General features: G+C 40.1%; 1 protein-coding gene and 1 long non-coding RNA gene across 5 annotated transcripts in view; both read left to right on the top strand.

The window, feature by feature from the left end:
• The window catches only part of MAST2 (microtubule associated serine/threonine kinase 2), a 345,729-nt gene that overhangs the window by 516 nt on the left and 322,507 nt on the right, over nucleotides 1–22,706 (top strand). The gene's annotated exons all lie outside the window — the stretch shown is intronic.
• On the top strand, nucleotides 257–14,266 carry LOC120369803. The gene is made up of 2 exons (XR_005583441.1): nucleotides 257–339; nucleotides 13,690–14,266. It is a non-coding gene; the product is annotated as an uncharacterized LOC120369803 (long non-coding RNA).

Below are 22,706 nucleotides of genomic sequence, written 5' to 3'. Positions count from 1 at the left end.
GGCCAGAGTGAAGGGGCAGGTGGGGCGGGGGCGATGGGTCTGTTCTGGGGTGAAGGGAGCAGGCGGCGTGGGGGCGCGCCCGGGGTGGTGCATCGCGTGGCTGGCTGGGTACATCGTAGGGCAGACGGGACAGGATGCCGAGGGAGGGAGGGAGGCTGCCTGCACCTGAGTTGTGGGTAGGTAGATGGTGTGAGGCAAGCGTCACAGCTGTGTGGCTGAGCCTTCTCGGGGAAGGGGACGTGATGTGGCGTGCCAGTCAGATATGGGGTGCATTTGGGTTAAGAGAGGGAAGCTGGAATGGGGAGAGTTGTGACTATGGGACCTTCTGGGATATAGAGAGTACGTTGCAGGTGGCAACTGGGCTCTGATGGAGTTTGGTGGATGAGTCTGGGAGGTGGAGGTGTGTGTCATGGTCACGGGCTAGAAGCTGGTTTTAGGGGGCACATGATGCAGTATTATGGGCATAGCAGCGTTTGTTGAAAATGCACGCCTATGTGCGTATTCACAGTAAATTCATCCTGACAGGAAAATAGTTTAAGGAACAAGGGAAGATAGAAAATGTGTCAGATAAACTAGTGAATCAAAAATTGAGTCATGGTCTGCATTGCTTTGAATGTGTAAAGTGCCAAAGAAATGCAAAGTATTATTATGGCTCTTTCACCTGGAGCCCACATTGTACACTGTTTGAGTGAAGGAAAAAAAAGCAGATTATTTATTATGATTATTATTTTAATCCAGCTTTGTGTAACATGCTGACTACTAGTATTAATATAGTTATAAGCTCTCTTTATTGAAGGATCCTACCCTAGATTAATATTAATTAAAGTGTCTATGGTATGTCTATAGAATTGGTTTCCATTGTCTTGGTTCTTTATATAAGTGATTTCTATTGTGCCCAGAAAATTAACCCTCTGTATTATAGTTATCTAAAGTTTGTAAAATTGTTTAAAAATTAGAAAACTCAGGACATGTCAGCATTTCAGCTTTTCAAACCCAGCTTGTTTTTTTCTTCCCTTAAATGTAACTTTTTTTCCAATTAAAAATAAAATGACAAATTAGACATTTTGAGACTGCTATGATTACAAGGGCAGGAAGACCAAGAGGTCCTAAAAGCTTTAGTTCAGACATATAGTTAAACACCAATTTAACAAATAACTATTTATTTTAATTTTCTCTCCCCATTTCTCCCAGAACATGGCAGATGAGATTTAGCATGTTGGAAAGACCGATGAACCTTTTTAGTGACATTAATTTATTTGTAGAGTAGCAAAAAGTACAGTAAGTATGCAGACTGCTGTGGTGCAGTAATGCATCATTTTACTTGGCCATTTTGAGAGTCCTATTAAAAATAGAGCTCTCTGGGTTCTGTTTTGTGTAAGCTAAGCAAATCCTATGTCTAGATTTTCTTTGGAGGTGACCATGTTTCTTGTGAATAGATTGTAGGCATTCTAAATGATTAAATAACAGCTGTGTCTGATGAGAGACGACAAGTTAATGTCTATACAATACTTGGAACATGAGTACTAATATAGCATTAGGTATTGAGAGTCATCTTCTACTTGGTATTTTTTTACAAATATTTACTTTCTATATCTTTGCAACTAGTATTCAGAGTAATTTCACCAATATAGATTGTAAAAATCTATCTGCTGTAGGCCTTTGACTTTACTGGTTGCATGTATCACTGCTTGTCATTTTAAGATTGTTTTTATGTGTTGAAACGGAGAAGAGGTTTTTTATGTTTGTGAAATGAGATATTGGAAAATCTTACTAATTTAATGTCTGTCATTTTTGTTTTGAAATATAATGTGTGAAACTCTATTTAAGCTGCTTTATAGAACATAAGCTTAGTTAGTTAGTTAGTTAAACTGTTATAGCAGGGGAGGGCAAACTATGGCCTGTGGGCTGGATCCGGCCCATCAGGTCTTTAATACGGCCCGTGGGATTGCCGGCCCCTTGGCGCAGCAGGGCTTCCTGCCTGCCCTGACCCCATGCTGTTCCTGGAAGTGGCTAGGACCACATCCCTGCAGCCCCTGGTGGGAGGGGAGGGGAGGGGGAAGAGGGCTCCATGCGCTGCCCTCTTCCCCCTGCAGGCACTGTCCCACACAGCTCCCGTTGGCCAGGAATGGAGAACCACAGCCAATGGGAATTCTGGGGCTGGTACCCACAGGTGAGGGCAGGGTGCGGAGGAGCCACCTTCCCCACCCCCAGGAGCCACTGCTGGACATACTGGCCACTTCCAGGAGCGGCGTGGGGCCAGGGCAGGCAGGGAGCCTGCCTTAGCCTCTTTGCATGCTGCTGCCACCTTGGAGCCACTTGAGGTAAGCGGTGCTGGGCCAGAGCCCGCCCCTCAACCCCCTGCCAAACCTCTCCTGCACCTCAACCCCCTGTCCTGAACCCCCCTCCTGCACTTTGCACCCCAACCCCCTGCCCTGAGTCCCCTTCTGCACTCCCTCCCACAGCCCGCACTCCCTCCTGCACCTCCAACCCCCACCTCAGCCCTACATTCATGGCCCTGCATACAATTTCCCCAGCCAGATGTGGTCCTCAGGCCAAAAAGTTTGCCCACCCCAGTGTTAGTCTATTGGAGGACTTACATTTTGATAGAGTGATATGAAACAAGAGTGGAGGACCAATCTGTAAGCTCCACGGGTATATTGATGAGAATCTCAGAGCCTATTGACCTGCTGGGAAGAGGGAATTTTCTGGAATTCTTGTTACTATGCTGCCCCTCAAGTCTGCTTGGGGGTAGGGGTGAGGGGGTATTTGTGTTGGCTTTTGGCCAGAGGATGCCTGATAAAATTTAAGTTTGCCTTTGCCTGCCCTCGCTGATGCCAATTGCTTTCCAAAGTAGTAAGAGTAACCTCCATACTTTAGTCAATTTCAGAGTTTAGCATATTACAGGAAAACTAACCAGACTCTTGTTAATTTTACTCCGCTGCTTCTTGGAAGAGTTAGCTCTAGTGCAGCTCCTGTCTGTGAACTTGTAAAGCAATGCAGTTCTATCTTTCTATTTGGTTCTTCTTTAGGTTATCTTTGCAACGATAAGGAATGGAAACCTTTTAATTAAATATTAAATTCTTCATAAGATTGATGGTGTAGGGCTTATCACTCACCGCTAACAAGTAGGTGAATGGATTTTTTGAAGTCCATGTTAATGAATGTACATGGAATGGTGCTGAAAGGTCACTGTTAATGCCACCCTTGGTGTCTGGGTGCTATGTGTGGTTGCTAGTTTGAGTGTAGAAGAGTGGGAAGTTGTAATACTGGCAAGAACTGCCACGTATATTTGTTAAAATGATTTGGAATCAAGTTGTGAACTAGCTAACCCATGTAACCGTGTGATCTTATTATTGTTACCCTTGTGCTCCCTTTCCTTCTATCTTATGTTACTTGTAATGTCTTATCTTAAATTAGATTGTAATATCTTTAGGGCAAAGAATGTTGCCTTATGTATTTGTGGAGCATGTAGCACAGTGGAGCCCCAATTCAGATTTTAGGCCTTGGGGCACTCCTGTAACAAGGATAATAGATAGGCCTCTTTCATGAGCCTGTAGGATCCTACCTCTGGGGTGGGGGAAATGCACATGAACGTGCATGTCATTTAAGCTTGCAAGGCTCAAACATGTATTTCTAAGTAGAAAAAGGGTTATTTTGTTGAAACTTTTTAAGATAAATCAATTTTCTACTGTCTATGGCACACTGACAAAGCAGCATAGGGAAGATGTTCATGTACTTTATTACTTCTTTAAAAAAAAATCTTACGTGTAGACCTTCTGACTTTGTAATTCTGTCTGAGTTTTTGAAGAATTAATATTCAAGTCCAAATGTTTTTACAGCTGAAATTTTAAAACTACATTCTACAATGTAGTAGATGTTCTTTAAGGAAGGTCAAATTTTGGCTCCAATTTTCTTGAGATTTTGCCCTTAACAAACACATTTAATCATGTCAGACTGCTGTTTAGAAAAATTAGAATATATCAGAACGGAGTCAAGTAATTAGGGCCCCATCCTTGCAATCTAGTTCTTGTGGATAGACTTTTGGACCTTTTTGGAATGTCAGAGTTTAGTTGGACTGTGTAGGTGGCAAGTTCCATCCACTTGGATCTCATTGCAGGACCAGGGCCTAGAAGCAAAATAGGGACCCTTTTAAAATCTGTCTTCTCAATTGCCCATTAAAATAGTGATGTGTAAAGCAGTATTTGCAATGGCAAGATGTTAATTATGTCTGTGTTCTTGATATTACGCAAAACAGGAAAATGTCCCTACCCCTTGAAGTTAGTCTGTTAGATACAAATAATGGATTTCAAATACAGTTAGGTATTAAATGCAAGAAAAGTGTGCTAAAAGAACATTAAGGTTGGAAAGTCAAGCACACACAAATTAGGGAATGCCAGAATTAAGATTACCTGTGCCTTCTGTACATAGGAGAGGCTCTCTCCCTACTGTCAGTTCAGGTTCCTGGACCAGGACTTGACATAGCCTGCAGCAGCAGCCCCGAGCTGCTATTGCAGGGAAAGTCTTAGAGCATGCTCAGTGTGGATGGAATCTTTGGGAAATGTAGCTACTAAGAAATTGCTAGTATGCAAAAAGCAGGTGCAAACTGCAACTTTTCAAAGGTTTGTAATTTGGCCAAATTTGGGCAGTTTTTCATGGAGAAGATAAGACTCATCCCTGATGCAAAGGCCACCTTCATGCCAAACTTCAAGTCCCTGCTGCTCCAAAGCATGGGGAAGTGAGCTTCTCAAAGAAAAGGTTGCCAGAATTTTTTATCTTAGGCAAAATGATGTATTTATCCCTAGCCTCATTCTTGGAAACACCAAACTGTTTTGTCAGTTTAAGATTGACACCCAGCATGGAAAATTTCAGCCCACATGGTTAAAGTTGGGCAATGCATAAGACTGTGTTTTCAGTTGCTTATAAATAGGAAATGTCAGGCAATCATAACAGCCATCACTAGCAGCCCCACCTATAATATGAATTCCATCATGAGTTTTCAGTGTGTTTTACAGCAGTGCTTCTCAAACTATCTAATGTGGTGGACCGGCAATTTTTTCCCCCCAATGTGCCAGGGACCGGTACCATATTTGCCAGGGACCGGTACCATATTTGCCAGGGACTGGTACCATTTTTGTGCCATATTATTATTTTTGCATAGGCACGTAGCACATCGGATCAGAAAAACTAACATTCTTCACTGTATTAATTGGAATGGGAGTGTGGCGTACATGCGGAGATGTTCCCATTTAAATACATTGAAGACTGACTGAAAGGCTGTGCGTCTGTGCGGATAGTATAAAATGACTATTTGTTTACGATCCAAGAAAATATTATTTGGACATTTGTAGTAATATTAATTTATATCAGAAACAATATAATGAATAAAATAAAAGTTGGCAGACTTTTTTATTTTGTTTATTTTGTAAACAAATACGATATTACAACACAAATAAAAAATTAAAAAATCAAACCAGCAAAGTCTCCTAACGAAGATATTATTAAAAAAATTAATACAATAATAGGTATGTTAAAACCTTAACCTTTACTGATGTGAAAGGTGAGCCTGCTTCTTTGTCAGCTTATCTAGTCATGGTTTAATTGACAGTGCCACATGCAATGGAGAATGACTATCCATACTATTCCTGTACTTTGTCTTAATGACCCTCATGGTTGAGAAGCCAGTCTTGAAGAGGTATGTTGAAGAAAATGGGAGAAGAGTTTTCAGAGCATTTTCAGTAAGCTCAGGATATTCTGCTTTCACTTTTATCCAAAAGGAGGCAAGTGATGTTGTAGTTTTGAAACTCATCTTCAGTCTTCCATCAGTGGGCAGCTCCAACAATTTATCCTCCATAGTGACAGTTAAGTCATCTTTCAATGGACTAAACAGATTTCGGATCCATCCAGTCTCTTTCTGTGGCTCTTCGTCTGCTGGAAAGTAAAACTCAAAACGTTCTGCCAAATTTGTCAAGAGTTCAGTGATGACGTTTCGTAGAGATGTAACATCAAGGTCTTTGCCTGCATCGGCGATGATTGTCACTAAGTTGTGAATCATGTCATAACAATCTCTTGACACTCGACTCTTCCATGTTTTTAGCTTTCGTTTCTGTCCATTGATCTTCTCTGCAATTGTAAGACATGAAGCCATCCTTCCCTGCATGGAGGTGTTGAAATCATTAAAGATGGCAAAGATATCTGCCAAATAAGCCAGCTTGGCTATCCAATCCACATCTTGGAACAATTGTGACCAATTTGGGTTTTTGTCCTGAAGAAACTCAGCAAGCTCGTTTCGGACCTCGAATACTCCTGACAGGACTTTTCCCCTCGATAACCAACGTATATCGGCATGCAATAGGAGCTGTTTATGATCAGCTCCCATATCATCACAATGCAGCGAATAGTCTTGAATTTAAAGCATTTGCCTTTATATGGTTCACAATTTTTACGACCTTGCTGAGCACACTGTTTAGTTCTGTTGACATTTTTTTTGTTGCATGACTTTCTCGGTGAAGGAAGCAGTGCATTGACTTGCATTCGGGTGAAAGCGCCTTAATCTGAGTAATCACTCCAGAATGCCGTCCTGTCATTGTGGCAGCACCGTCAGAACAGACACCTACACAAAACTTGAAATCAAACCCACATGTGTTAATGATGTAGTCGCTCACAGTCTTGAACACTTCAGAACTAGTTGCTTTTGTTGGTAGTGAAGCAGAAAACAAAAACTCTTCCTTCAAATCACCCTCATGTTCAAAGCACACATACACCACCAGTATTGCCATATTAGCAACGTTTGTACTTTCATCAAGCTGCAAAGAAAAGTACTTTGCCAATTTAATCTGTCCTATGAGCTGATCTTCCATATTGTGAGCCGGATTGTGAATTCGCCGAGCTATAGTGTCATTTGAAAGTTGCACCTGAGCCACTTTCTTTGCCGCCGGCTCGCCCAGCATTTCCATGCAGACATCTTTAATACAGCCTATCACTAGTGTCTCACCGATTGTGTATGGCTTTTTAGCCTTAGCAACGCAAAGCGCTACTTTATAAGAAGCTCGCAAAGCAGAAGTATTTGTGTGACACTTCAAGATCTGTTTCTGATTGCCTTTTAAATCAACATGCTTTCTTTTGAAGAACTCTTTTGGCTTTGAACTAATTTCATTATGTTTTGTATTTAAATGCCTCTTGAACTTTGACTGCTTCATTGCGTCATTAGCCACACATTGCCACAAACAACACACTGCGGTTTTGGCACTCCACCATTATTTGTGGCTACAAAATCGAACTGAATGTATGAGGAATCATATTTCCGAGTAAAGCTAGTACAAATTTTTTGTTGATTCAGAATTCCTTGTGTGTTCAGCAAATGGATGTCTCTGCTTGATAAATATGTTGATTGGGCCTTGCTTCGCCATCTGTAAATTAGGTATAAAAATAATTAATATAAATTCCCTTACCCCGGTATATGCTTAATTTATGATATTAGGATAAAAGCCAAATAAATGCAGTGGGAATGCTTTTCTTGAAAAATATGTGCGGGAGAACATTGATTAACAGGGTAAGTAATCTTAGGATAAGAAGATAATATAAATTTTAAAAATAAATTGCAAACAGGATAATAATTGGAAAGTTAAGATGGTTTGAACCAAGAATGAATAATGAATGTCAAAAATAAGATTTACCTGTCTGAAAGATATGGAGTGAGAAAGCGAGGAATTTCAAGAACTTCTTGGCAGAAACACATAGGTTTGATTCTAGAAGAGGGGAAGGCTATAAATAAGGACAATAAGAGTGTGTGTGAAATGATATATGGATATGGAGGAAGCGAGGATGTTATGCTTATACAAAGCACACGGGATCTTTTCAGGGGGAACGAATACACACACACACTCTCTTACTCTCTCTCTCTCTCTCTCCTGCCAGTTAATGTTTATAGTTACCAGTCTGTTGTAGCTTGAGTCAATCTAATGGCCAGTTAGATTGAGCACGAGTGAGAAGCTGGGCTCTTGTTGGTTGCGATTCGATGCTCCGAGGCTTTGCAGGACTGAACCCAGAGTTCCATAGCAAAACACCCCAGCTTTATAGTTGTAAATTCCCATTTGAGTCCATGCATTTTGCAATGTCATTCTGTAATCATAAGTCCTTAAGTGATGTTAATCTTGGGGTTTTCTGCTATTATCATTTGATGGTTATTGTCGGGCTTCCCATTGTTATCTCCTATTTGTTGTCTCGCGTTCGGGGGTGCCTGCCTCTCCTCTGAGGTCGTCAATGCTGCTAACATGTTTAGCATCTGATACAATGGATGTTTTCTTTTTGTCTCCTGGGTCTTTCCAAGTCTCTCACTTTTTCTTGACCATCTGGACATTTGTGATGGCTTTCACACCTTATCTTTTCCTGATGCATTCATTCCTCATTCGCACAAACAGTCTCTCACAGAAACCTTCAAAGGTATACAGACAGCAGTATTTTATATTCAGCAGAATACATTATAAGATTTAGCAAGGCTCGATTTACAACTACAACAATTCACATTGGGGCTTCAGATCCTCAACATTTCTCTAATCTATTTATCATGGACACAATACAGAATCCTGTCTCTTACTAACTAAACTTTATAACAGGTCCTAATTGTAATGCATATTGGAAACAGAATCCCAGTCTCAGACGGTCATTCCTTTCTGTTATGTGGCTGGCAGAATGAAATCAAAGTTTATATCAATTCTTATAGTACAATTATAAAATCCTGCTCCTACAAGGACTGTCTATTTGGCTATAGGTGTGTGGTGCTCAGTTGTCTCTATCTACTTTGTAAGGGATATGGTGGGATTGGATAGAAACTAATTATTAAAATTTATAATATTATTAGTACTTACAGTCTCAGATCAGTGGGTTCGGACGGGGTCTCAAATGACAAACTCACAGAGATCCGCATGAGGTTCTCTATTGAACTTCTCGATGGTAACTGCTGGTGGGGTGGGGTCTTTATATGCGAAGGCGTGGGGTAAACGCGCACTCGCATGTCTCATGCAAACCATGCTGTAGCGCTATGGCATAATTATCAATATTATAATGTGCTTCTGAAAACATAGTATTATTTAATATTGTCAACTTTTATCGACTGATAATTATTCTTGGTGGAATTCCAGTGCGATTTTAAAATTATACTATTATTTCTTTCTTTCCTGGAAACTCGCTGCGGACCGGCAGCCAATTGCTCATGGACCGGCACCAGTCCACAGATCACCACTTTGAATAGCACTGTTTTACAGGATAAATGTCTAGAGGGAGCTCTTTGAAGACTCAGAGGGCAGTTTGGTGACTACCTCCTAAATCAATGGGAATTAAGTGCCAAACTGGCCTTTGTGCCTTTGAAAATCTCCCGCATAAATGTACTAAATCTCTGAAGATCCCTGTGACATATTCTAAGTGTGGTAAATGTTATTTCTATTTTATAGATTGAGACGTTTACTTAGGCCACGTCCACCCTACAAACTTTGGTTGATGCAAGTTATGTCAGCATACACCCACTGATACTTGTATATTGCTTGGGTACATGCGTTCTTTACTGATTACGTTGGAGTTGCACGTACTCACTAGGAATGCTTGTGTTGATGCAAAGTGTTGTGGTGTCCCAGTGTGCCACGCACTACCATCTGGTGCAGTACCTTTTGGGGAATTTTCACAATGTGTTGTGGGGTAGAAAAGAATAGCACAGGGATCTCTGGAAGCATGGAACTTTCTCCATCCGATAATGCCATCCATATCCCATAATTTTCCTGCCTTTTTAAAAATTCCACAAGCCCACATCGCACTTTTCAATGTCTGCCATTTCTGACAGATGTGTCAAGCCACAACTCTGTACTATTCTCATGAATGGAGCAAATACAGGACACATGATTCTCATGTATTTGCAGACCTGCAGGAAGTAGGTCAACAGTGGGGGACATGACTGTTTTTCAAGGACAGTTAGCTGAGGGAACAGTGAAAAATAATTCAAGGTTATTGGTGGCATTCATGGAGCAGCTGAGGGTGGTGGGACACAGTTTCTGGGCCAGAGAAATGAGCACGGATTGGTGCGATTGCATCAAAACTAGGGTGGATTTGGTTTAAATCACTAGTCAGGAAGACTCGATTTAATCATGGATTTCTACATAAAAGTGCATTCTTGTTGGTTGTTGTTCTTCACAACTCAGAGATAGATGTAGGTTTCATTTTTAGAAGGTACACACTATACATTTTTAAAGTGATTTCTTTTTAAAACTTTTCAGATTAGTTTTACAGCTATATCAGAAAACGAATTGATTGATTGGTTATTTCATTTACCAAAGGTAATTGAAGCAGATATTTATGAAGTCGTTGGGAGGTGAACTATCTCCAGTTCAACAGGTTAGTCACTAAGGGTATGTCTGCACTACCCGCCGGATCGGTGGGTAGTGATCAATCTATCGGGGATCGATGTATCGTGTCTTGTCTAGGATGAGGAGGGTTGGTTCATGTCTGCTGATTTTGAGCATCCGGATATCAGGGCTATAAGAAGAACTCAGCGGGAGCTATATGGCTACTGGAGGCTTTGAAAGACCATTTTAATAGTGAGCCACAGTAATATGTGTAGCTGTAGTGTGTGCTGCCTGGCATTGTGGGTTTTTTTTTTTTTAAATTTTGCATCCTGATATGAACCTTGTAATGAGTGCTGTATGTGTAGTCATATAACATTGCAAATGCACCTATTGCTATTACATGTGAATGATGTCAGCACCAGCCTGCAGATATTGTGAACTAATAAAATGACTTAAGTTTCCATAAATGGGCTTTTATTCCAAAACCATGCAAACAGACATATTTATAACTGAATGAAACCTTATAAATACAGGGAAAAGAATCATAAACACATACACCAACCATGTCTCTCACAGGTCAGTGTATGTGCGGTTATGACTGCCTGTACTTTCCCGTGGGGTGGAATGGTAGGGGAAGTTAGCATCCTTGGACGCCATGTGTGTTCATGTTCTAGAATTCAGTTCTCTATGGGCTGTACAGGGGGAGGCAAGCATGGGTCTGTTAAGCCTGAAGGTCAGCAAAAGTCTCCAGCCTGTCTGTCTGCCTCTTGAGAAGTGCTAGTATCTTCTGCTGCCTGTCTCTCTCCTTTTCCTTTGCTTTGCTCCTCTCTGTTCATTCTGTCTGCCACAGTGATTCCCCAAGTCCTGTGCTTGATATCTGAAGGACCAGAGGCTTGCAGGATCTTTTGGAACATGTCATCCCAGATCCTCTTCCTTCTCCTCCTTATTTGTCTGAACTGCTCGATTGGTGTGGATGGAGAGAACCTCAAGGCCACATTTCCAGCTACAAAAGATACAATGCACAGAGGTACTATTGTGAGCGTATTCACAAGATAAATGGAAACTTGATATACTGAACTCACACCTCCTGATCCACACATGTTACAAACATTACATACTCACTTCTTCTTGAGATTCATTGAGCACGGCAGCAGTCCCAGCCATGGTGAATATGGCCCAGGGGACGGGGTGAGTTGGGATAATAAAGGGGGTAGCATATGTGGATAGGGCAATTGAACTGAATACTGGCATCGTTTTCCACAGGCGGTGGTGATTTTAGTTGATATCTCACTCTTGAGGATAATGGAGGCTGAAAAGGAACAGCTCCTACACGTGTCCAGCTGCAGGCTGGGTCCGCATGCTGCTAGCCTTTGTGCTGCAATGGTGCTTGCTGAAGTAATTGCTGAATGGCATGTGAAGGTCTCATACCGCAGTGGAAGAAATAAGGCAGCCCTCCTCAGAAACCTTCAGCAGAGGATTGCAGACTATCTCCAGGAAAGAGGAAAGTTTCCTCAAGATCGCTATGGAGGATTCATGAGACATCTCTGTACACACAAACTGTTCCCCTGAGCCTAAGTGTACTGGGGAGTGAGAAGCAGATAGCAACTCTACCTCTATTTGTTATTTCACTACTATTTCTATCATGATTAAAAAAGTAAATGAACAGATTTGTCCCTGCAATATCAAAGCAAACTGCATACTTACTGGAGGTTCCTTCCCTGGCATCATGCTCGCCCGTGCTGGAGTGTAGGGACTGGCTCGACTGCTCTAGAGTCAAAAACAATTCCTGGCTCATTGCACCACTGGATCTCCTGGTCGCCCGTCCGCCATAGTTGTCGTCATCCTCTTTCTTATCCAACACCGCCTCCTCACTGTTCACTCTGGGGGCCTGTGACTCTGACTCCTCCGAAGTATCCATGAAGCTCTTGGGGGTAGTGGTAGGGTCTCTGCCGAGGATGGCATGCAGCTCTTTGTAAAAGCGGCATGTCTGCAGCTCCGCACTAGAGCAACTGGTACACCTGCTGCTGCTCCTTGGCTTTCACGTGGCACTGTTGCGGGTCCCTCTTGTAGCCCTTCTCCCCCATGCCCCGAGCAATCTGCTCATAGATACTGATGTTTCTACAGTTGGATTGGCGCTGTGCCTGCACAACCTCTTCTCTCCATAGACCCAGGAGATCCATCACCTCCTGTGTAATCCAGGCAGGAGTGCATCTGCAGCCTGTAGTCAGCATGGTCATCTGAGCAGTTACTAGGTGTGCTCTCCATGCCGAGCAAACAGGAAATGGAACTTCAAAAATTTGTGGGGATTTGCAGGGGGAGGGGTGTATACACCACTGTATCTGGCTGCCAGGCAGCAGAGTTCAAAATGGTGACCATCATGGTCAGGATAGGGCGTTGTGGGACACCACCTGGAGGCCATTAAAGTCGACATAAGTAACGCAGTGGCTACACTGATACTGCGTTGACCTAAGTGCTATGCCTCTCACAGAGGTGGAGTTAAGTCGGTGTAGTGGGCGATTTAAATCGTCGGGAGCAACATTTTAGTGTAGACACTTAGAGTTAGGTCGACATAAGTTGCCTTATGTTGACATAACTTTGTAGTGTAGACCAGGTATCAGAGAATTCACTAGTCTTTAATTAAACTCAGGAAGACTTCATAAGGGTGGTTTTAAAATTCTTGCCATGTATTGACAGTCGTGTCTGGCTTGGCATGGGAAGTGTGTGGTTTCCAGATGATTTATGTAGACAAAAACTTGCTGTCAAATAATTGGAATTCTGCATTGGAAAGTGCATGCTCTTTTCCTGCTGAAAGAGGAATTTTCTTACTCACTTCCACCAAACCAGATAAAGTGAATTCTGCTCTCTTTCCATCAGGCTGATAAACAAATCACAGCCTAGATCTTCTCAGGCCACTTTTTCCTAAAAGTTTTCATCCTAACAATGTTCCCATGTTCTTCTCTGTCTGTTTGATTGGTAAGAGCATATTTGAACTGTCCACTATTCCTTTTGTCCAATGCCTAGCACTATGGACCGAAAGACTGTGTGTGCTCAACCTGTGGAGCTTTCTTTGGCTACTTTACTGTCAACCCTAACTGAGCTAAGATTAATTTAGCTGCTGTTTCTAGTACCAATATGTGCTTGACAACAATTTAGTATTGTTAAATTGGGTACACACAGTGTTATGATTTTACAGTCCATCCTGCACAGAGCAATCTTATTTTATAAAATTAATTAGTATATATCCTAATGGTCTGCTGCCTGTGAATAAATTATTGAAAGTCAAGATGAAAAACCTTATTAGCACATCTGCTTCCCCCACACCTAAATTTGGTTCATCAATCACCTTTTTCTTTTTTTGTAGGCAGCATCATTTGAGACAAGCATTGGAACAGAAGCTGGGCATGGATTTCTCTCCTCTTGCCCCTTTAGTCTTGGAGATATTTTTATGGACTAAATTCCAAAATGGACCAGCAGAAATTGTTTTGAGACTATACCACAATGTTCCAAACTTAACAATACTTAGGAAGTTTCTTTGAGAAGCTCAGATTTTAAAGAAGATTGAACTCTGCATCACTCCTAAGTCAATTATTATTTTATTCAAACCAAATATAGCTACACATTTTTATGCATTGTATTGTCCACCTGCCTCAGATCTATAACTCTCTAGGTTATTTTGGACCGAGATTTAAATCTCGTCTCAGTCAGGACATGGTGTTCCAACTTTCAGTTGTTGGAACATGACCCTGGGTTTGCTCTTTATATTGTCTACTTGATGTATAATTAAATATGGAAACGTTTATAGCTCCTGCAGCTCGGTATGTAATTATTGTTTGCCTATGTAAATTGGATTACTTAAATTGTCATTGGTTGTTTTATACTTCAATTAAGAGGAGTATGTAAGGAAGTTTATATTATAAAAGAAATTGCATTACCCATGATACTCTTAAGTGGCTTGACTCGATTTAAGCATTAGAATTTATATTGGTATAAATTAAGACCCTGCAAGTTAGGGGAATTTACTGTTTGTAACTTGAACAAAAATACTTTACAAATTAAAAATACTGTTGCTATTTTAAATGCTTACCAACTCATTTTAAAAACATTAAACATTTTAAAAAACATTACATTTTAGTAAACCTACTATATAGAAGATACAGTATCAATCTCTTCACTTCTCATATCAAATTATATAATTTCCTTTCACCTCTATGTAAACTATCAAGTTTTTTTTAAAAGAGCAGTGTTCTTTTATGATCAGTTTTCTGTGCTTGCCTAACACTGTTAGTGATGCCACATTCTTGTCTTTGTTATAGCATAACCATCATGGAAGGTATTTTGATGTAATGAACATCTAAGTTATTGGCATCACTGAATGAATCTGGCAAGATGAGAAGGCTGGTTTAAAAATAAATTTGTAAAAGGAAGTTTTAGCTTTTGCACATTGTCTTACTTGTTGCAGTGTATACAAAAATGAATGTGCTTGGAGTTTTGGATGGTTGTGTTTAAGTAAGTCTAAATACACAGATCTTGAAAATCTGCAGCAACTGGAGAGAAAGTATAAAAGAAGTATATGACAGATAAATGCTGATTTGATAATCTGTATGATCATAAATATAACTGCTTTCAACTTTGCCCAGCAAATGACATCAGGGTCCACCACATACATGGCACATCTGTGATGTGGTTTTTAGTGGAAGTTCAAAGAAAATATTTTTGCAGAGGACTTGCTTTGCAAGATTTATATAAATGGCTTCCAGTGAAGGTGTTTTGTATAATGTATCTTTTAAACTTTTCATATTTTTAGCAGACAGGGTAATATATAAAATGGAAGACTGTATAACTGCCATTTGTATTTTTAACTGGTCAAGAATGAATGTTCCAGCCATCTCAAACTGGATTTAACAGCTACTCTAGAATATTAATGGAGTGAAGAAATGAGGATTATAGGGTGGAAGTGGGGGAGGGGAAGAGTGTATACAAAGGAAAAAATTAATTACGTCAATGGATTGGTGGTGTTGATTCAATCTAATTTCTTCTTATCAAGCCTTGTTTTTTCACACCATCAGTAAGCAGTTAATGGATTTTGAGTTTTAAAATATATACAGGGTTTAATATAATAGCTATCTCCCATAGTTTTCGCTAAAAGTATGTATATGATTTTGGCTTGAGAAGAGGGTCTGTGATTGGAAGATTAAATTTGTACTTTTCGTATATAAGGTTCTTTTGCTCTTAGCTCTCTGGGATACTTTTCTCCAGGTTCCTAGCACTTACACAAGTAGCACCGAAAAATTACTTACCTACTCTTTATTTCTTTCCCCCCTTTGATTAAGAGATATTGGGACCGATAGCTGGTATAAATCAGCATGGCTCCCTTGGATTTACCGTGATTTACAGCAGCCGAGCTTCTGATCCATATATTTAAACATTTTTTTAAAAAGTTCATTTCCAGTTCTGTGGATGGTGGTCCCATTAGGGATGAAATCACTGTTTTGAGTTGTAATCTGTTTCTTCAACTTGATGTGCTTCTTAAAGAGCGTAGTAGTCTGTTGAACATTCATAAAGTATCCAAACTTCTGTTCAGCAGACACTTCAGCATATTCCCATAATCCTACAGAACACCAGGCTGTAAAAGAAGCAGGAGTTGGTTCCTTGGATGTTCTTGACACCCATTTCCTCTCTTTCCCAATGTGTGCTCTGTACTGGACTGATTTCTCCAAAGTCTGTGGTTGGCTGATGGGATCTATTTAAAACGGCTTGAGTATTTTTTGCCTCACTGCACAGAGGCGTTTTCCCCGCCCCTCCCATTATTTTGAGAGACTATAGTAGATCTTTCCATCCTCTGAATATAGTTAACACATCCCAATCTGGGGCAAATTAAGCTTTCTGGCTGTCTTGTATTTGATTCCTCTTATTACAGAATTCTGAATTAAAATTTTGCTATTCCTGCTTTGATTAATTGAAGAACTTTTTAGATTCCTAATATCACTTTTGTGATTCTTGAATGACAGCTGAACAAAATTACTTAGTCTTCTGAAAGATTGTTCTACTGTTTACAGATCAACCCTGTCTCTCATAGGAGTTTGACTGACACAGTGTGTACATAGATCTCAGTGATATTTTAAATTTGGTAGAATGCAGGTTAGTATTGTAAAAGTTAATAGCACATTGTCCCTTAATGTTGCATTATGAGATTTTTATAATCATATACTCAAATTCTTGATTGAAATAAGTACAGACAAATCTAAATTATTTTTTTAAAATGTCTGCAAATCTACCATGCATGAATAGGGGTCTTTTTCTAGAGAATCTTTCAATAGCTGCATAATCTTTAGAGCAAGTTTCAATGCTTATGCATTAATGAAAAGTACCCCTGAAAACTGTTCTGAACCTGTCTTGGTTAACCCATAATAGGGAGCAATCTAGATTTCTCAGTTGGGACGGGAAACCCAATTTTCCAAACAGTGGGCTTATTATGCAAGATCTAAAAAGGTTAAATATGTAGTCACGAGGAGAATTTAAGTTATGAACGAATTAAGAACAAATTGTATACATATCACACACACCTATTCAGTAAAAATGTCTCTTAGACTCCCTACTGGTTATGGATGGCCCTTAGTTGGACTTTTTTTTATTTAAGTGTTATCAGATGCAATATTTCTCCTTGCCAGAACACCTGCAAGATCTCTATGAAGCGTTCTTACAACTACAGTACCCACCTGCAGAAGTGAAGAAACAGATTGACAGAGCCAGAAGAGTACCCAGAAGTCAACTACTACAGGACAGGCCCAACAAAGAAAGTAACAATGCCACTAGCCATCACCTTCAGCCCCCAACTAAAACCTCTCCAGTGCATCATCAAGGATCTACAACCTATTCTGAAGGACGATCCATCACTCTCAAGAGATCTTGGGAGACAGGCCAGTCCTTGCTTACAGAAAGCCCCCCAACCTGAAGCAAATACTCACCAGCAACCACACAACAAAAGCACTAACCCAGGAACCTATCTTTGCAACAAAGCCTGTTGCCAACTCTGCCCACATATCTATTCAGGGGACACCATCATAGGACCTATTTACATCAGCCATGCTGTCAGAGGCTCGTTCACCTGCACATCTACCAATGTGATATATGCCATCATGTGCTAGCAATGCCCCTCTGCCATGTACATTGGCCAAACTGGACAGTCTCTACGTAAAAGAATAAATGGACACAAATCAGACATCAAGAATATAACATTCAAAAACCAGTTGGAGAACACTTCATTCTCCCTGGTCACTCAATTACAGACCTGAAAGTCGCAATATTACAACAACAAAAAAACTTCAAAAACAGACTCCAACGAGAGACTGCTGAATTGGAATTAATTTGCAATCTAAATTAGGCTTGAATAAAGACTGGGAGTGGATGGGTTATTACGCAAATTAAAACTCTTTCCCCATGTTTATTTCCCCCCCCCCCCACGTTCCTTACACCACCTTGTCAACTGTTGGAAGTGGGCCATCTTGATTATCACTACACAAAGTTTTTTTCCTCCTGCTGATAAAAGCTCACCTTAACTGATCACTCTCATTATAGTGTGTATGGCAACACCCATTTTTTCATGTTCTCTGTGTGTGTATATATATCTTCCTACTGTATTTTCCACTGCATGCATCCAATGAAGTGAGTTTTAGCCCATGAAAGCTTATGCTCAAATAAATTTGCTAGTCTCTAAGGCCTGGTCTACACTAAGGGGGGGGTCGAACTAAGGTACGCAAGTTCAGCTATGCTATTCGCGTAGCTGAACTCGAAGTACCCTAGTTCGAACTACTCACCCGTCCAGACGCCGCGGGATCGAAGTTCGCGGCTCCAAGGTTGACTCTGCCACCGCCGTTCGCGGTGGTGGAGTTCCGGAGTCGACCGGAGCGCGTGGGGAGTTCGAACTATCGTGTCTTGATTAGATGCGATAGTTCAAACTCCGAGAAGTCGAACTCTCCGCATCGACCCACGCGGTAAGTATAGACCTACCCTAAGGTGCCACAAGTACTCCTCGTTCTTTTTGCTGATACAAACTAACACGGCTACCACTCTGAAACCTATATATTTATAGTTCTCTTACTTAAGACAGTTCTCTGTGCCTCATCTTTAATTTTTATCATTAATGCCTAATTATTAATTTTGCCTCATCTCTACAGTTTCCAGATATCTTCTTCCTTTTTCCACTCCATATGGATGTATCCTTGTATTCTTGCAGTTCTGGGGGAATATATGCAGGATGATAGGGTATATATTGTTTGTTACTGGAATTGTTTCTGGGTATTCACATAGGCAAAAAAATGTCCAAATGTATAAAAAAAAATATTTTATTCATGCTAGTCTTATTTAAAGAATTTCAAACTACTGGATTACTGACAACATTACGAAAATGCAACCCTGGCTTTCTCTTATTACAGTGCCCCTCCCCCCAAACCCCAAAAACCTGTGAAGCAGTTTACTTCAAGAGAAGATTACTTGACAAGAATTTATTTAAAGGCAAATTGATACCTATGTGGCCCTTTTTTTGCAGAAAAATAGGCTGTTTTCGCTTGTATGGTCTTCTATATACTTTCCTGATCCAGAATGAGAAATGCAGTAAATGTATTTATTGTGCATTTATCAGTGATCTAAATTAAATAACCAGATAACTCACTCTTTAGGTCAGTGATACTCAGATGACTAAGTGGGTATTCACCCACGAAAGCTTATGCTCCAATGCTTCTGTTAGTCTATAAGGTGCCTCAGGACTCTTTATCGCTTTTTACAGATCCAGACTAATATGGCTACCCCTCTGATACTCAGATCTCTGGTTCAGGAGCCAAATTAGCAATCAATATTACTTAAGAGCCACAATAGTGTGAATTCATTGTTTCATTTACTATAGTACTATATATTCATATTTAAATGCGGGAAAGAGAGTGTGTATATGTATATTTATATGTATGTACACGGTGTATATAATATATATATACACACACACCGTAATTATTCTCACAGCAAAATGACTGACCAAGTATTATTATTTTATCAACTACAATTGGTTAATAACCCAGTAAACACATCCTGATTGGTTAATAACTTAGATTGGTTAATAATGAATCACAGTGTTTTAATATCATGTGCTGCAAAGAGCTGCAGGAGACACATTAAAAAGCCATTTGCGGCTCGTGAGCCTCAGTCTGAGTATCACTGGTTCTAGATAAAGGGTAGGTATTTTGTGTGACTATATTAAGTAGAATTTCCTAGTGTGAAAATGTTGATATAGATAACTTTACAACTCCCAAGTAGCAGGAAAATGACTGTGTGTTTTTTAGGAAATGAGTTCACAATACTAGCAGAGGAAGTGGTGAGAGAGGGAGAAGAGGGTAGAGCGGATGTAACTATGAAAACTTACTTTAAGAAAATTTTGAAGAATCTGGTTTCTGTAAATTCCACAGTCTTGCATCTGCTGAGACAAATTTGTAGGGTTTTACAGTAGACTCACTAAACTATACACCTCATGGACTCCTGCTACTTCTCATCGGTGATTTGATATCAAGCATTGCAGTGAAATTTCATGTGGATAAAACATTATTACACCTCTACCTCGATATAACACAACCCGATATATAACACGAATTCGGATATAAAGCGGTAAAGCAGTGCTCCGGGGGGGGCTGCACACTCCAGTCGATCAAAGCAAGTTTGATATAACGCGGTTTCACCTATAATGCGGTAAGATTTTTTTGGCTCCCGAGGACTGCGTTATATCGAGGTAGAGATGTATTTTAAAAGTATACTTATAGTATATGATGCAGTATTATCTTAAGTAATAGAACCTCATTTCTTAAATGAACAAAACACATGTATGCAGTGGTGATCTAGCCGTGTTGGTCACAGGATATTAGAGACACAATGTGGGTGAGGTAATAACTTTCATTGGACCAGCTTCTGTTGGTGAGAGAGACAAGCTTTCAAACTACAGAGCTCTTCTTTAGGTCTGGGAAAGATACTCACTGTCACAGCTAAATACAAGATTGAACAGAAATTTTAGCATAAGTAGTCAGCACATATTCTAAGGAACCATTCAAGGTGAAGAGGCTCCTTAACACCCTTGTGGTCATAGGACAAAAGGGGGGTTAGTGGGTTACAGATTGTTGTAATGAGCCTTAAGTCCAGTGTCTTTATTTGACCATGATATTTAGTGTCTAGCAAAGTTACGAATTTAAGCTCCCAGGCTCATCTTTTGAAAGTGTTGTGCAGGTTTCCTTTGAGGATGAGGACTGATAGGTCAGATATAGAGTGATCGCTATGTGAACTGTTCACCCACAGGTGATGTGGTTTTTGTATTTTATCATTTTCCTGTGTGAATTAATTTGAGAGGATACTGATTGTTTGGCTTCACCCACATAGTTGTTGGGGCATGTAGTTCTCTAAAACATATACTTTTTTCTAGCTGAAACTATACATTTACTCTACCTCATTGGGTAAAACCTTCATGATGTTTGCCCACTTTTTTTTTTACAAAATATATGTAGAAAACATTTTGATTACATAACTGTTGTGAAGACAGTAAGCATGCACAGCTGGATAAATGAGATGGATCACAAAGTAAAATCAAGCTGGCCATTTCCGCTACCTAGAGTTGAGCAGAAATATAGTTGCATGAACTTAAAATTTAATAAATATATTCATAAAATTAGAATTTAAATAGTTCAATCCTGAAATGCCTGGTCAACCATAAATGCTTGCTTATCATTAACAGAACAAACTGCTTGTACAAGCTGTGACAATTCAGAGCAACTGCACCTGTATTTCCCCTTAGTGGTTCAGCGAGGGCACCCATTCTCAGGTGTCTGACTCCCCTGGCTATCATCTCTCTTGGGTGGAAACATGAGTCTTACTTCTCCCAACTGAGGTATCTCTGAGCTGAATGGTTCTCTGCCTTCATCATGTTGTTCCCAGCAAAAAACATGCTACCTAAGTAGGCTTCTCTCTTGTCTTCTCTTCAGAGACTAATAAGAGCATACTTTCCAATAATTATAAGTTACCACATAACACTTCCTGTGCAAGCCTGTTTTGTTCTTACGGGAAACCCCCCAGCCCTGAGCCCCCCCCAACCCAGAGCCCCCTCCTGCACCCCAAACCTCTCATCCCTGGCTCCACCCTGCAGCCCTCACCCCTGCATCACAGCCCTTTGCCTGAGCCACTCCCATGCCTCAGACCCATCATCCCCACCTCCGGTGGGTCACGGGCATCAACAATTTTCTTCAACTGGGTTGCCAGAAAAAAAGTTTAAAAACCACTGCCCTGGAGAATCCAGTTGGAACTAAAAAATGTTAAACTGTGTAGGGAGTGATAATTGGAGGAATCATATTAGCATACCTGAAGTCTCGCACAGTCTCACAATAAGAAATAAACAATTGCATTTTTAATACAATGGACCCCGAAGGCATTGAACTTTATTCAGTAATGTTCATGTTAATTTCACAGGATATAAAATCTGTCACATAGCCAAAAAAGGTTATGTACCGTATAGTTTGAATCTTCATTCTCTTTTGCTTCAATACAGTCCTATTAAAGCCCTGTAAAACCTGCCATTGGTACATAGAGGAAATCTGTAACTGAAATGGGTTGAGAATTTCTTTGATGTAAGAGGTGGAAAAAGTATAATAGTTCCATCCAGAGAGTTAACTGTTTTTAACAACTATCTAAACTATTTATACAAGCTAGCAAATTGTCTTGTACACTTTCATGAACGGCTTCTTAAACTTTCCTGGTTAATATTAATAAACATACTGTGTCAGATTTGATCCCAATATTGGTATTTACTGGAGCTATTACAGATAATAGTTCCTATTACAAACCTGGGTTCTTGGTTTCTTCATATGAAACCTAACTTGATCATGTTTTATGGTTTTTCTTGACAAATAAATCTTGCAGCTTTTAGTACTCAGACTTATGGCCTGATCTTGTGAAGGGTAGAACCTTGCCTGTGAGTACAGGGGGATTTGAGGGTGCTTATATCTTAGAGGATTGAACTCTAAACACCAGATTATAGATTGAATAGGTTTAATTTAAAGCCATTAAAGAAGTCTATTGATTATAATCTGCAAATCATGGTAAAATTATTGTCTGTATGGGAGGATTTGTGGCCTACATTTTTATTTTTGAAAAACTGTCCATGGAAAATGGGATTAAATCAGCACTTTTGACTTGTGGTAGATGAATTGTTAAATGCAGCTTACACTGAGTTTTAAGCAAGATTCTATAAACGGATTCAGTCTATACTACAAGAATTTAAGAGCTCCCATGAAATTTTTCATAGGAGTAGGTATCTTCACTGGCGTCCTTGGCCAAATTTTCCCCATTCTACTATGGTGC

This window comes from Mauremys reevesii, linkage group 8 (genome assembly GCF_016161935.1).
Source record: "Mauremys reevesii isolate NIE-2019 linkage group 8, ASM1616193v1, whole genome shotgun sequence".
In the NCBI taxonomy this organism is placed as follows: Eukaryota; Metazoa; Chordata; order Testudines; family Geoemydidae; genus Mauremys; species Mauremys reevesii.
Note: the sequence above shows the minus strand (reverse complement) of the source record. Positions and strands in the feature narration are given on the sequence as shown.